A 14,174-nucleotide genomic window follows, 5' to 3' on the forward strand; every position below is an offset into this window, starting at 1 on the left:
TCAAGAATAACTTTCGTAAGTAGTTGGGAGGTACCGGGAAGAGTAATTTTATTTTTCTTTTGGTCCTCCCAGATGAGTTAAATATTTTTTAATGATGCCATGACCATCATTTATGAGAGGTTGTGTCATTTTTACCAAAACAAAGCTTTTATATTTTTTAAAAAGTGAAGAAAAACAACTTTTTTTTTTAAACTGTGGGGGCTGGTATAGAATTTGTGGAGTTCTGTGAATTCATTGTCTGGGGCTTCTCCCATCAGGAGCCCATGTAGAGTCTAGGGTTCCTCTTCGGTTCCCTCCCTTCCTTCCCCACTACTTCCAAGTTTATTGAAAAACCAGAAAGGATGTGCAGGGCAGAACTGAAATCAAGGCAAACGATGAATTGTGTGAGAAAATGGCACAGGTATGCTGTCGGTACTTTGATAGACACTGACCTGCACGTATTGCAAATAGGGAGATAATTTTAGCTTACAGGTTACAGTCCTTCTGCACAGCTGAGGCAAGGAGTTCAAGGTGGGAACCTTAAGGCAGGAACGAAAGCAGAGAACACGAAGAAACACTGCTCACTGGCTCAAGGCTTATCCCTCCTGCTTCTTATACCACTCAAGCCCACCTACCAAGGAGAGCTCTCACCCGCCGGGGGCGGAGCCTTTCCATATGAATCGTGAATCAATGACCCCGGACCCCAGACACTTCCACAGGCCAATCTGAGGAATACAATTCCTCATTTGAGGCTCCCTCTTCCTAGTTTGTATCCCGTTGACAAAGTCCATTCAGCAGGAGGTGTTTATATTTTCTGTTTCTCCCACAGCTGGAATTTGTTTGGGGCAGGGGTTGTTGGGAAATGGTCAAAGGAATGACACGTGGTTAACAAGACCTTGGGAACCTGTGAGAGAGGCACCAGGGGAAAAGGCAGAGGGAGAGCCTGTACTGAGGTGCATTTCCTTCCCTGGATTATTATTGGATGTGGCTGGGTGCCTCCTGCAACAAACATTTACATTCAACGTCTAAGACGTGTTCGTTGTTGTTGTTGTTGTTGTTGTTGGACATGGCTGTGGAGCCCAATCTGGTGAAAGGAGGTGCTGAGTGCTGCCCTCGGTGCACCTGAGCCTGGATATGGCTTTCAGCCTTGCTTTCACGATTTCCCAGATATAATCTCTAGTACGTGCCAGGCGATTGTTTAACTTGCTCTGTCCTGAGAGAGTTCCGGGTGAGGACCGCTCAGCTAATATTTAGTATGTGCTCACTGGCGTTTATTTATGGGTTTTTTTTTTTTTCTCTATTTTTCGGAGCTGGGGACCGAACCCAGGGCCTTGCGCTTGCTAGGCAAGCGCTCTACCACTGAGCTAAATCCCCAACCCCTATTTATGGTTTTCTGATCGTGTTTCTTTTTCTGAAATCAAGCAGCCTTCCTTGGATCATTGCGTACCTTGTTACATTTGTGCAAGAACTACTTCTAACAGCGCTTCTTAAATGATTTCACTTCCCTTCTTGCCCAGGGCCCACCAGAGGTAGTGAAAAAGCAAGGTCATTAGGATACGGGGGAAGTAGGGGGCTGGAGAGGTGGCTCAGTGGTTAAGAGCACCGGCTGCTCTTCCAGAGGTCCTGAGTTCAATTCCCAGCAACCACATGGTGGCTCACAACCATCTATAATGAGATCCGATGCCCTCTTCTGGTGTATCTGAAGACAGCTACAGTGTACTTATATATAATAAATGAATAAATCTTTAAAAAAAAAAAAAAAAAGGATACGGGGGAAGTAGACCCGTTCAGAAATGGTTCTTTGGGGGGGGGGGTTGGGGATTTAGCTCAGTGGTAGAGCGCTTGCCTAGGAAGCGCAAGGCCCTGGGTTCGGTCCCCAGCTCCGAAAAAAAAGAAAAGAAAAAAAAAAAAAAAAGAAAAGAAATGGTTCTTTGGGGGATTGGGGATTCATACTCTCTCCGAGCATCACGTGGCCGCCACAGGACTCGCCTCTCCACCTGTTTTGCCTCAGCATGCGAGTCTGTCTTAGCAAAACTCGAAATGAGTCTGTATCTGCTGACATCACTCTGCCAATCGGCCCAAATCCGAGGGAGTGGCAAGAGGCCGACAGCACACCACCGGGTTTCTCTGTATGGAGTCCCGATAAATGGAGCTCAAATATTCAGCGTAAGGCGGACCAATACATGTGTGCCGTGAGCGAAGAATCCTTTATCATGAGTCCTTTTATGTGCTTACTTTAGCGAAACATCCTTTTACCTGTTCAGGAAAACACTCCTTCATGTGTTTGCCCCAGCAAAACACCATCTGACACAACTTTCTAAAGAACCCTTAAGTTGGGCTGGAGAGATGGCTCAGTGGTTAAGAACACCCGACTGTTCTTCCAGAGGTCATGAGTTCAATTCCCAGCAACCACATGGTGGCTCACAACCATCTGTAAAGAGATCCGATGCCCTCTTCTGGTGTATCTGAAGACAGCTAGAGTGTACTTATATATAATAAATAAAATTAAAAAAAAAAAAAAGAACCCTTAAGTTTCTACCTCATAAACGTATTCTGAAACAGAAGTAAAGTTGTCTACAGCATTAGATAGTAGTCTGCCCCACTCTTTAAGGTCCTCAAATGCAAAATCTTGCAGACAAGATATACATAGACAGACAAAAGTTGACAGGGTGATTGAATCCCCAGCCCCCACCGCCCTTTGCCTGCACCTATGTTGTGCATCACATGCATGCAGTACCCGAAGAGGCCAGAAGAGGGCATCTGATTCCCTGGATATGGCAGTTGTGAGCCGTGATATGGGTGCCGGGAACCGAGCCTCAATCGTCTGCAAGAGCAGCCAGTGTTCTTAACCACTGAGTCTCTCCATTCCCAATCTGATCCTTTAGATAAAGCCTTAGAATGGGTTTTCAAAGCTATGCCCTGGATAATGACGTGTATGGGATGAAGTCGTCATTTTTTCAAATTCATTTTTTTTTTTCATCCACCCACTCACTGGTTGGCCATCTTCTCCACATCAGTACAGTGTGGAGAGCAAAGTAATAGATCTCATCTGTCACCAGGGAGACAGACACAGGTAGTCATAACAACCACTTCAAACCATAGGAGGGTCCGGCTGAGTGTGGAGCAGTAGCTGACTGTCATGGAGGGATGGGACGGAGGATTGCCAGGCCAAGATGAAATGGAAGGGCACTCCTGGAAGAGGAAACAGCCGTGTGGCCAGGACAGTGCATGGAGTACAGAGGTCCAGCACCAAAGGGCTCACACACATTGTCTGGTCTTAGTTTTGCAGCAGCACACAGAAATGGGTGAGTATGGAGGGCAGAAAGGGGTGGTTCTGTTTCAGTCCTGAAGGGCACATCCATGGTGTGAGATATACAGATATAGGGAAGATGTCTGCTCATATTACACAGACCTAGAGTGTGAGGCTGAACCACTAGGCTTGGCTCCTAGGCCCTGCCACAGTAACACTAGGCTGCCCCATGATACCAGTACAATCTGGGGGAGGCACAACCAAGTGGGTTCAGCCTCCCCATGAGGAAATGAAGGTGGGCCAGGTCAGGGGAGGGAAACTGTCCCTAAAGCATGTCTCCATATCCACAGCTGGCTTGACCCAAAGCGGTAGTTTATTGGAAGGCCATTAGGCTCTTCTTTCATTCTGGATGGTGCTAAGAGTACCCACGATGTGATGTAGGGGTCTGTCTTAGTTTCTTTCTCTGTTGCTAAGGAATGTAACTTAAAGGCTCCCAGTTCAGGGTTACATCTATCATGGTGAGGCAATCAAGGTCACGGCTGATTGAAGTGCTGGTCACATTGTATCCCAGGAGACTCTAGAATCTGTCAACCTGACAATGTGAATTATGACAGGCACCACCACTGTGAGCGTTGTGTTGGCAGTAAAATCTAGGTCCTTGTCTTGCTAGATAAGTGCTCTACCAGTGACCTATACCCCCGAGTCCTTATTATATTATATTTTAAGTCCTTATTTAATTGAAACACAGTCTGTCTCAATATGCAGCCCAAACTGGCCTCAAGTTTGCAATCTCCTACCAAGTTTTCCCAAGTGCTTAGACTAACAATGTCCCTGTTCCCGCCAATTTATAGATGAGAAAAACCGAGGCTCAGAAAGATGAACAAATTTGCCTAGGCTTGCACAGCAAGTTCATCAGACCAGCCCACACCACAGGGCTTTCAACCATTCTGAAGGTCAGCAGTAGTCCAAGTTTTCTGTCTTTGTCTCATGATTTACACAAAACAAGATCTCATTCTGTCACGCAGGAGCCCAGGTTTATATGGAACTCACCATGTAGCTCAGGATGGCCTGACCTCTAATACAGGACAATCCTCCTGCCTCAGCTTCTGGATGGTGAGGTTATAAATGTGAACCACCATGCCCAGTGTCATCCCAAGTTTTCTTTCATGGCCAGGTTTGGGGATGCACATTTTACAGTAACGGAAGCCTGCAGAAAGCATGGCTGTCACACGAAAGTCATTTCTGAATACATGCTTTTACAGTTTACGATTAGGAAATTCGGGGGCTGGAGACACTGCTCATAGGTTAAGCATACTCGCTGCCCTTCCAGAGGACTCAGGTTTGATTCCCAGCACCCACCTAGTGGCTGACAAGCCTCTGTAACTTCAGCTCTAAGGGATCCTATGCCCTCTTCTGGCCTCCTTGGGCATTGCAAGCGTGGACTGCAGACATATAGGGAAAACATACATACATACAAAACTAAATATTTTTTAATTGTTTGACCCTGCAAATTTCAGAGAATACACAGATAATCCCAATATCTTGATATTCTCTGAGTAAAAAAAAAAATCAATTTTAATTTACGATGACCTAAAATCCTAGTGCCATGCCTATAGGCAATAGGAGGAACAGTCATCAAAATAAATATATATATATATTTTTTTTTGGTTCTTTTTTTCGGAGCTGGGGACCGAACCCAGGGCCTTGCGCTTCCTAGGCAAGCGCTCTACCACTGAGCTAAATCCCCAACCCCTAAATATTTTTTTTAAAAACGGAGAAAATTAGCAGATGGCAAGATGATTCATCCAGAAAAAGACTCCTGCAACCATGCCTGACAATTGAGTTCTGGCCCTGGAACCCATGCAGCCAGCGCCTGGAATTGCTGTCTTGTGTCTCCTCCACCCGCAGGAGAGCTGTGGCTTGTATCCATCCATATCCACACACATGCACATGGAAACGTCGTAACTTCTTAATGGAAGTTTTTGTTGAGCGTAGTGGCCTAAATCTATAATCCCGGCATTTGGGTTCTAAGACAGGAGGATGGCCGAAAGCTTGGGACCAGATGTGATTACATGAGTTCTACAATAGGCTGGGCTTCCAAGTGAGACTGGCTCAAAAGGAGAGGGGTGGAGGGGTGTGTGCGTGTGTGTGTGTGTGTGTGTGTGTGTGTGTGTGTGTGTGTGTGTGTGTGTGTGAAAACAGCCTCCTGTTGATAGGAAGTACAAGACCCATCTGCAATAAACACTGGAAACTTGGGAACTGCTGGAGATGGGAAAGCCACTCACTACAAAGCAGTTGGTGGCCCCCTATGCCTGCCAATTCGAGGCTTGCTTGGGAGCCCCAAGCCTTGCCCCTCTGGTCCTTGGGGAGCCCTCCACCCACTTAGGGTTCCTAGCCAAAGCCACTTCCTTAGGCTCATTTGCCTGGAAGCTGGCCTACTTCCCAGCTGCGGTTTTTTTTTGCCTTGTCATGAAGGAGCCATCCCAAAGTCTGAGGAGTGAGCCTGTTTCTTCGCTGTCTCCCCAGGGACAAAGTGGCCTGAGTTCAAATCCCACCCTACCTCCAAGAAGCCCATCATATCTGAGTGTGTGTTCTGTGGAATCGAACCCTGGGGAGGACTACAGGCTCTACTTTCCAGTTTGGTGGCCCTGAGCACCTCACTGCCCCCCTGAGATTTTGTTTTATCACCTCCCCAGTGAAGATTGAATGGCACCAATGTCAGAGATGTGTGTGTGTGTGTGTGTGTGTGCGTGTGCACACACGCACACTGAATGGTTCAATATACACAAAAGGCTCAGAATAGATTGACATGGATGTGGTGCCCAGTGAACATCCACTGCCTCTATACCTCTGAGCAGCAGTATCTTTCTTTCTGCCTCAATTTTTCCATCTGTAAAATGGGGGTGGTACTGGTCCTGTCTCAGAATGCTGAGAAGACTGTAAGTGACTTGATACTTGAAAAGAGCCTGGCATGGCTGGATATTTGACAAAGCATTCACAGATATTAGTCAAAAGCCTTCTGGAACCTGAGAAGTTGAGCTTCACACAAGCAGCAAAGCCATGCCCTAGGCCAATCTCACCAGGAGACCCATTTCTGCTACAAGGCATGTGGTGGCCACAGGAAGTCCTGTGAGAGGAAGGAGGGTGTTAATAAGGAGGCTGGGAACTTGGCAATGGTGGGCAGGTGGCCAAAGGTGGGGTGGGGCTGGGTGGGGCCGCTTGGAATCTGAACTAGTGGGTGGGACAGCAGCCATCTGGCCTTGAGCTCAGCAAGCCCCTCCCCTCTCAGCCTCAATTCTCACCTTCTCATGGGACCATGATATATGGATGACTCCAAGAACACACAGCAGGATGGGCTGTTAGGACACCCTGGGAGCCTGGGCAGGTGTGTTTAGACACTGTCCTGGCTGGTTAGAAGACAGCTCAGACAGGAGTTGGAAGAAACCCTAAACTGGGCCTTTCTGGATGGATACTTTGGTATATACAGCAGCTCAGTGTCCCCAGCGGAATAAAAGGAAACATGCTCCTTGGCTGAGGGGTGATTATGGTCCTGAATGCCTCTGGGTTGGCAGGTACCCACCACCCTCTGTGCCCTGCTGAGTCCTGGGGAGACTCATGGGCCCTGCCTCCACCCAGCTGGCCTCTGGATATTATAATGCTGCCCCTTAGGCCCTCAACTCAGGCTCTGAGACTTTCCCCAAGACACTGGCTCTCTTTCTAGTGCCAGACTTCAGTCTTCTTCCTCACAGGCCCTGGGGACCTGGCTCAGGACTGACATTGATTTATAGCCTCAACAGTTGACACTTGCTGGATGAAGCTCTAACATGCACAACTGACTGTGGTGGTGCCCTCTGCAATCCCTCCTTAGGGCAGCCTTCCTGTGCTTCCCCCAGCACCACAGCAGATGGCGAGCCTAGCCCCCAACAGCCCCAGCACAGTGAGGCTTGCTCAGAAAAGAAGCAAGGTTTAGGTGTCTGTAGGCCTGGGTTCTGCCTCTCCTTGTGACCTTGGGCTGCCTTCCCGTCTCAGAGGCAGCCTTACCCTGCTTCCTGTGGATCTGGGTTAGAGAAAAAGCATGTGTAACAACCCCCTCCTGCAGTGTGCATGTAATGTTCTGGCTTGCCTGTGTGAGTGCGGATACCCTATCCCTTTCTGCTCAGTTTTCTGAGGCATCGTTTATGGAGCTCAGACTGCCTTACATTCGGTAGGTGGCTTCGAGGTCCTGACCTCCCTACTTCTGCCTCTTGGCTGTAGTGGTGAGGATGGAACCCAGGATATTGCCACATTCTACTACTAAACCCCGCCCTGGCTCCAGCCCCAAGAAACTCATCATACAAGCCAAGACGGCCTCAAACTTCTCTTGACCTTTTTCTTTTCTTTTAGAATTTTTATTTATGTTATGTCTATGAGTACACTGTAGCTGTCTTTAGACACACCAGAAGAGGGCTTTAGTTGCTGGGAATTGAACTTAGGACCTTTGGAAGAACAGTCAGTGCTCTTAACCAATGAGTCATCTCTCCAGACTACCGTTGATTGGTTTTAGTTCTTGGTTTGTTTGTTTGTTTGTTTGTTTTTTTAAGATTTATTCATGGGCTGGAGAGATGGCTCAGCGGTTAAGAGCACTGACTGCTCTTCCAGAGGTCCTGAGTTCAATTCCCAGCAACCACATGGTGGCTCACAACCATCTGTAATGAGATCTGATGCCCTCTTCTGGCCTGCAGTCACATATGCAGGCAGAATGCTGTACATAAAGTAGATAAATAAATCTTTAAAGATTTATTCATTTATTATATATAAGTACACTGTAGCTGTCTTCAGACACCAGAAGAGGGCCTCAGATCTCTTTTTTTTTTTTTTTTTTTTTTTTGGTTCTTTTTTTCGGAGCTGGGGACCGAACCCCGGGCCTTGCACTTCCTAGGTAAGCGCTCTACCACTGAGCTAAGTCCCCAGCCCCGGCATCAGATCTCCTTACAGATGGTTGTGAGCCACCATGTGGTTGCTGGGAATTGAACTCAGGTCCTCTGGAAGAGCAGTCAGTGCTCTTAACCACTGAGCCATCCCTCCAGCCCTAGTTCTTGGTTTTAAGTGCTGTGCCCATATGTTCCTATTCATCACTCCATGAATGTGGGAAGCCAGGAGGCCAGGAATTCAGGCAGGATTGGTGCTTTTGTTGAGACAAAATGTCCTTTTGGCTCAGTATTTTGCTCTTAAAGGCCTTCAGCTGCTCTGAAGAGGTCCACACACCCACTCACAGGGAGTAATCTTTACCTCAGATGGAGATGTTGACTTAGGCACACGAAGAACACCTTAATGGCCAAACTGTATAAGTGTTTGATTGGCTAACCAGTCACCACAGCCTGGCCTAGTTGATAGGGAGAGCAGCCAACACAGCCATGGCTTCAGGCTGATGACACAGGGGCTTAGAGCAGTGACATTCACAGCATACCTTTAGTCCCACCAGTCAGGAGGGAGAAGCAGGTGGATTTCTAAAAATGTGAGGTCACCCTGGCCTACATAGAGAGTTCCAGGACAGCCAGGGCTACACAGTGAGACCCTGCCTCAAACAAAGAAACAAAACAAAAAAGAGAGAGAAAAAAGGGGTTGGGGATTTGGCTCAGAGGTAGGGCGCTTGCCTAGCAACCGCAAGGCCCTGGGTTCGGTCCCCAGCTCCGAAAAAAAAAAAAAAAAAAAAAAGGACCAAGCACACCAGCGCAGAAATGTACATTTTTGTTGCTGACATCTTGAAAATGTTTTAAGTTACATTTACTAGTCAGGCGTGGTGGTGCATAACTTTAATCCGAACACTTGGGAGGGAGACAGAGGCAGGTAGATCTCTGTGGGTTTGAGGCCAGCCTGGTCTACATAGTAAGTTCCAAGACAGCCAGGGCTATTGCAGAAGAAACCCTGTTTCAAAAAACCAACTAGGTAGATAATAGTAAGATGATAGATACATAGATAGATCGATAGATGACAGATAGATAGATGATAGATAGATGACAGATTGATAGATGATAGATAGATGACAGATAGATAGATGACAGATAGATAGATGACAGATAGATAGATGATAGATAGATAGATAGATAGATAGATAGATGACAGATAGATATAAAAATTAAGTCAAACATCATTAAAATTTGGTCTGAGTGGCCATGGTAGAACATGGGAAGCTGAGGCAGGAGGATCAATTGTTCAAGGCAAAGCTTGTCAATTGAGTTTGAGTTCATCCTGCACTATGTAAGAACCTGTCTGAAAAAATAAGAACAACTAAACTAACTAAAAAGTGCCCCTCTGATGGGTTGTGCCCCTGCCCATGAATGTCCACCGATGTCTGTCCCTCACTCATCAAAGACCTGAACCAGGCAGTGGTTGTTCTTGGTGTTGACTGGAGCTCAGTTACCTCAGTGTCTCAGGGCTCCAGCATGTGGGAGAGGTCTTGGCCTGAGAGCAGGGATTGCAGTCCCAGGGCTGCAGCCCACACTGGGAGAGTGGGATGGTAGTCAGACCCCTGAGCTTCTCGGATTCCTTGTGGCATCTGTGTCATATTGCTACCCAAACAGGAAAACCATCCTAAAAAGACATGCTAAAAATAATAGATAAATAAATAACACTAAAAGTTTTCAGGCCACGGAAGTGGAGACTGGAGAGAGCCAGAGCAGGCAGGGCCCAGTGGTGTGAGCCTGCAGATCCAGCTCTTGGGAGGCTGAGTGGGAGCATCCCAAGTTCAAGCCAAAGTGTGATCTCTGTGCGATTCCAGCTCAGAGACAAAGAAACAGGGCTGGGGATGTGGCTGGTGCCACTGGGTGCTGGGTAATCGCACAGGAAGCCCCTCGACAGATCCTCAACCACACATAAACGTGTGGGGTGCGCACATTCATAATCCTGGAACCCATGAGGTGGTAGAGGGATCCAAAGCTCAAGGTCATTGAGGAGAGTATGGGTTACCAGAGACCTTGTCTGAGGGCACGCTCACCCTGCCCTCCCCCAGTGGGGGAAAAAATAAGCGATAAAGGAAGGGAGGGAGGAAGAGAGAGAGGACAGTGAGATGAATCTGCACAAAATTACCCACAAAGAGAGACAACAATAAAGGGAGGGAGGGACAGACAGACAGACTGACTGACTGTGATGAGATGGATCTGAACCACAGTGAACAGCTGTGAGGTCAAGATGCTGTAGTGGTCCTTCTCTCTTTAAATTGTTTACATTAATTTATTTTAGGTGTATGCCTGCATGCATATAAGTGTGCTACGAGGTATTCAGGAGAGGGTTTCAAATCCTAGGGGTCTGGAGTTCTGGATGGTTGTGAACCACCTGTGGGTGCTGGGAATTGAACCCAGGTCCTCTGCAAGAACAAATGCTCTGAACTCTGACCCGTATCTCCTGCTCCCGATCTCTCTTTTACAAGGTCAAGCCCAGCAATCCTAGGACAGTCTTTTGGTTTGATTTTGTTATTGTTTGCTTTTGAGACGAGTCTCACTAGGTCTCCCTGGCTGACCTGGAAACTTACTATGTAGACCACTTACCTCGCTGCCTTTTGAGTGCTGGGATTGAAGGCGTGTGCTGTGTGCTTCCGCTGCAAGACAACTTTCTTTTAAATCCACACACAGGCACCTCTACACCTCCCTCTTTTTTTTTTTTTTTTTTTTTTTTGGATGTTGAGACATAATTTCTCTTTGTAGCCCAGTCTGGGCTGAACTCAATCCTCTTGTCCTTTTGCTTCAACCTGTTTATCATGAGGGTCACAGATAAGCACCTTACTATATGCTGGCTCCTTGGCTTTGGAAAAAGAGAGGTATTTTTCCTGGTGTCTTTGGGGCCACTGAATGGGAAAAGGACCCGCAGAAACCCGATGTATTAGAGTTCAGCTCCCCGCCATGAGACGCTTCAAGCGGGACTCCCAGTCTGTTGCCACACTCAGCAGGAGTTGATGAAACGGTGGAACCGGTCAGACAGGTGAAGGACAGAGGTAAGGGGTCAGATTTGAATGCAGCTGTGAAGAGCAGGTGGAGGCCAACCCAAGCCCAAGTTTCCCCGTGGGCCCTTCAAGGTGCACCTGCGCCATCCAAGCTGCCACATGACTTAGGCTAGACCAATCACAACCTCTCCAAAGAAGCTGCCAGATGTGTATCTCTGCTTCCTGCCTTTCTCATCTGATATCCCAGCAGCTTGGCTCTCTTCAAAGCTCAGCTCGCGGCACTCAGCTGTGTGCACCCCCATCTCTTATCCGGGACTGTGATCCTTTCCCATCTCACCCACTGGTCCAAGCTTCCACTGGCATAAGGGACTGAGTAACACTGGACCCACTAGGGATGGGCTCACAGAGCTGTCTTCTAGACCATCACTTCCCGATAGGATTTATTTATATATTTTAGGCTTTTGCAGCTGCTATACATCAGAAAATGAAGTCTTTGTATGACAGAGTGGGACTCCTACAATGCTTCCAAGGCCAGCAGTCTGGAAGGGAGCCAAGTGAAGGACATTTAGGCAGCATAATACAAAGTCTAAAGTGAGTCTGAAGACTCTTTATGCAAGTAGCAGATGGGGAGGGAGCCCTGGATGAGCAGGTGCCTCATGGGAAAGTGCACATTGCATTTTCAAGAGAATAACGCTGCTGTCACCTCAACTGATTCTAGCATGAAGGCTACATTACTAGAGACGGAAGTTTCTGGAAAACTAGAAGGGCCTTTGAATGCAGGGACTGTCAATCAACATTGCACCCTACACATCCAGAGGGGCAATGACAGATTAGTGCATTTCACCATGCTGGGAAACCACACAGCACCTGCAAGCATTCACTGTAGTGCCTTGAGGGACCAAGATTCCTATATGCAAGTGACTGTGGGGGAGGGGAGAAGAGATGAAGCCACCCTGAATGTACAGTACTAGAGAAAGAAATCCTCTGGGGCACATGCTTGACTCAAGGGCTGATGGTGGGACAGAACATGGAGACATGAGAAATTAACATGGGAAGGGAGCCCTTGACCTTGGAGTCTAGGGGAAGCCTCTTGTCAGTTGAGTGTTAAAGGGAGGTGGGTGGGAGAGAGGGGAAATGGGTCAGCCATTAGGAGTGCTTTTGGCTCTCAGAGAGGACCAAACTTCAGTTCCAAGCACCTGCATTTGGCAGCCCCACGATTACCTGTAACTCCAGCTCCAGGAAATTCAAGTTCTTTTCTGGCCTCCAAGAGTACCCACCACACACATGAGCACACACCCATGTGTCCATACCTTCCTACACACATGTGCACAGACCATCTACACACACACACACACACACACACACACACACACACACACACACACTTTAAAACAAAATTAGATCTTAAAGAATTCTAACATAATTAACATTTTGACTAGGCAGGCAGAGATCTGAGACAGAGGCAAGAGGATTGCTACAAACTGGAGGCCAGTCTGGGCTATGTAACAAGCCCCTGACTCAAGAGAAGGGAATGTGAAGGCTACCTACATAGAGACAATACTCCTTTCATCTAGAGATGTTGCAAGTAAAATGCTAAGGCAGGCAGAAGCCATGTTGACGGCCTAATCATATGTCGCCTTGCCCATTTTCAGATGCATACATGCAGTTTTCTAGGCCTCTCACAAGAGGGCGGACCCATCCTGGTGCTCTTCACCCACAGGCCTCTTCTTGTGTCTCCAAACTCCTGCATAGGATTTCAAATACAAGGACTAGGGAGCAGCTCAGAGAGTCAGGCCTGACTCCTCAGGAGTGAGGGAGCCGCTGATGCCCACTGGCGTCACTGAGAGCTCCTAGACTTGCCCTGGCCCTGGCTCTTCCAGAGGCAAGCCCTCACTCTGGCTCTGGGCTTTCCTGCTGACTTGCTCATTGGAAAGTGACCGCAAGTTCCTGGGCCTAAAGACTCGAGGCTTCTCTTTTGCAGAGGAGAGTGACATGTCTTTACCTTCTATGACACGGAACATGCTTGTGTGGTGAGTTGCAGGGCAGGGGACACAGAGAGACTTAAGAAAAACCACAGCACTGACTGAAAGAAAGGCGTGGAGGGACACACTTTTGAGAAGATAAGTGGCATGAAATGCCTCTCATGACCTTCCTAGGAGTTGCTAGGGGTGATGGATGTGGGGAAGGCATTCTGGACCCCAGGAACAGCCAGGCACAGAATGTTTCAGAAACAGGGTTTTGGATCCGAGTCCTACAGACACTTCGGCAGGGTCTGAGTTATCCCCATTACTATGATCTCATCGGAGTCCCCAGAGACTACACCTGACCAAATCCAGGGCCTGCTTACCTTACAGGGGTCACAAAACCCCTGGCTGCCAGGCCCCTCTATACATCACTAGTGACCCCAGATGTGTGCTCAGTAGGAAGGACAATTTGGAAATCTATGTCTAGAAGAAGGTTTCCCTAAAGTTTCTAAGCAGTTCTGCAGATTAGTCACCAACTCTAAGAGGTAGCATGCCACTGCGTCCTAGCAGACAAGCCAGAGAGAACTTTGGTTTCTTAAAAACCGTTATATTATGCAAATGTTTTTGTTTTAATTCCAGGGGTGGGATAAGAGGCTGCTTCACAGCAGGTGATTATGATTTGCCTAGTAGGGGCGTGGTTTTTGTCAGCTGTAGATAGTTTCATTCTGGGGACTCTGGAGAGGGTAGAAATGGGAGAGCCATGAGAGGACCTGTCGAAGTTGCTGCTGTCCCTGCTGCTTGCTGGTTCCTTCTGTTTTGGCTTGTCAAGTGGTTGTGACCAAGGAGACAAGAAGAAGTTTGAGATATCCTGACGATGAAGATTGGGCCAACCCCAAGGTCCCCAATCCCCCTAATCCTTAGGAAGTAGTTTAAAGAGGTCTTTGAGTCCTTTCCCCTCTAACCTTCTATCTCTCCTACCTAGTGTTCTGGGGTTAGAAGAGATTAGTGTGGAATAAAGATTGGAAGGGTGGTAGATATTAAGAACTCAATAAAATGGCTAAAAGTA

General features: G+C 47.6%; 1 non-coding gene across 1 annotated transcript; it reads right to left on the bottom strand.

Annotated features, from left to right (window-relative positions):
• Nucleotides 1-4,721: 4,721 nt before the first annotated feature.
• On the bottom strand, nucleotides 4,722-4,867 carry Snora79 (small nucleolar RNA, H/ACA box 79). Its single transcript, XR_015685123.1, has one exon. It is a non-coding gene; the product is annotated as a small nucleolar RNA SNORA79 (small nucleolar RNA).
• Nucleotides 4,868-14,174: the final 9,307 nt, after the last annotated feature.

The sequence above is a fragment of the Rattus norvegicus genome, chromosome 3 (assembly GCF_021556685.1).
Source record: "Rattus norvegicus strain SHRSP/BbbUtx chromosome 3, alternate assembly SHRSP_T2T, whole genome shotgun sequence".
Classification (NCBI taxonomy): Eukaryota; Metazoa; Chordata; class Mammalia; order Rodentia; family Muridae; genus Rattus; species Rattus norvegicus.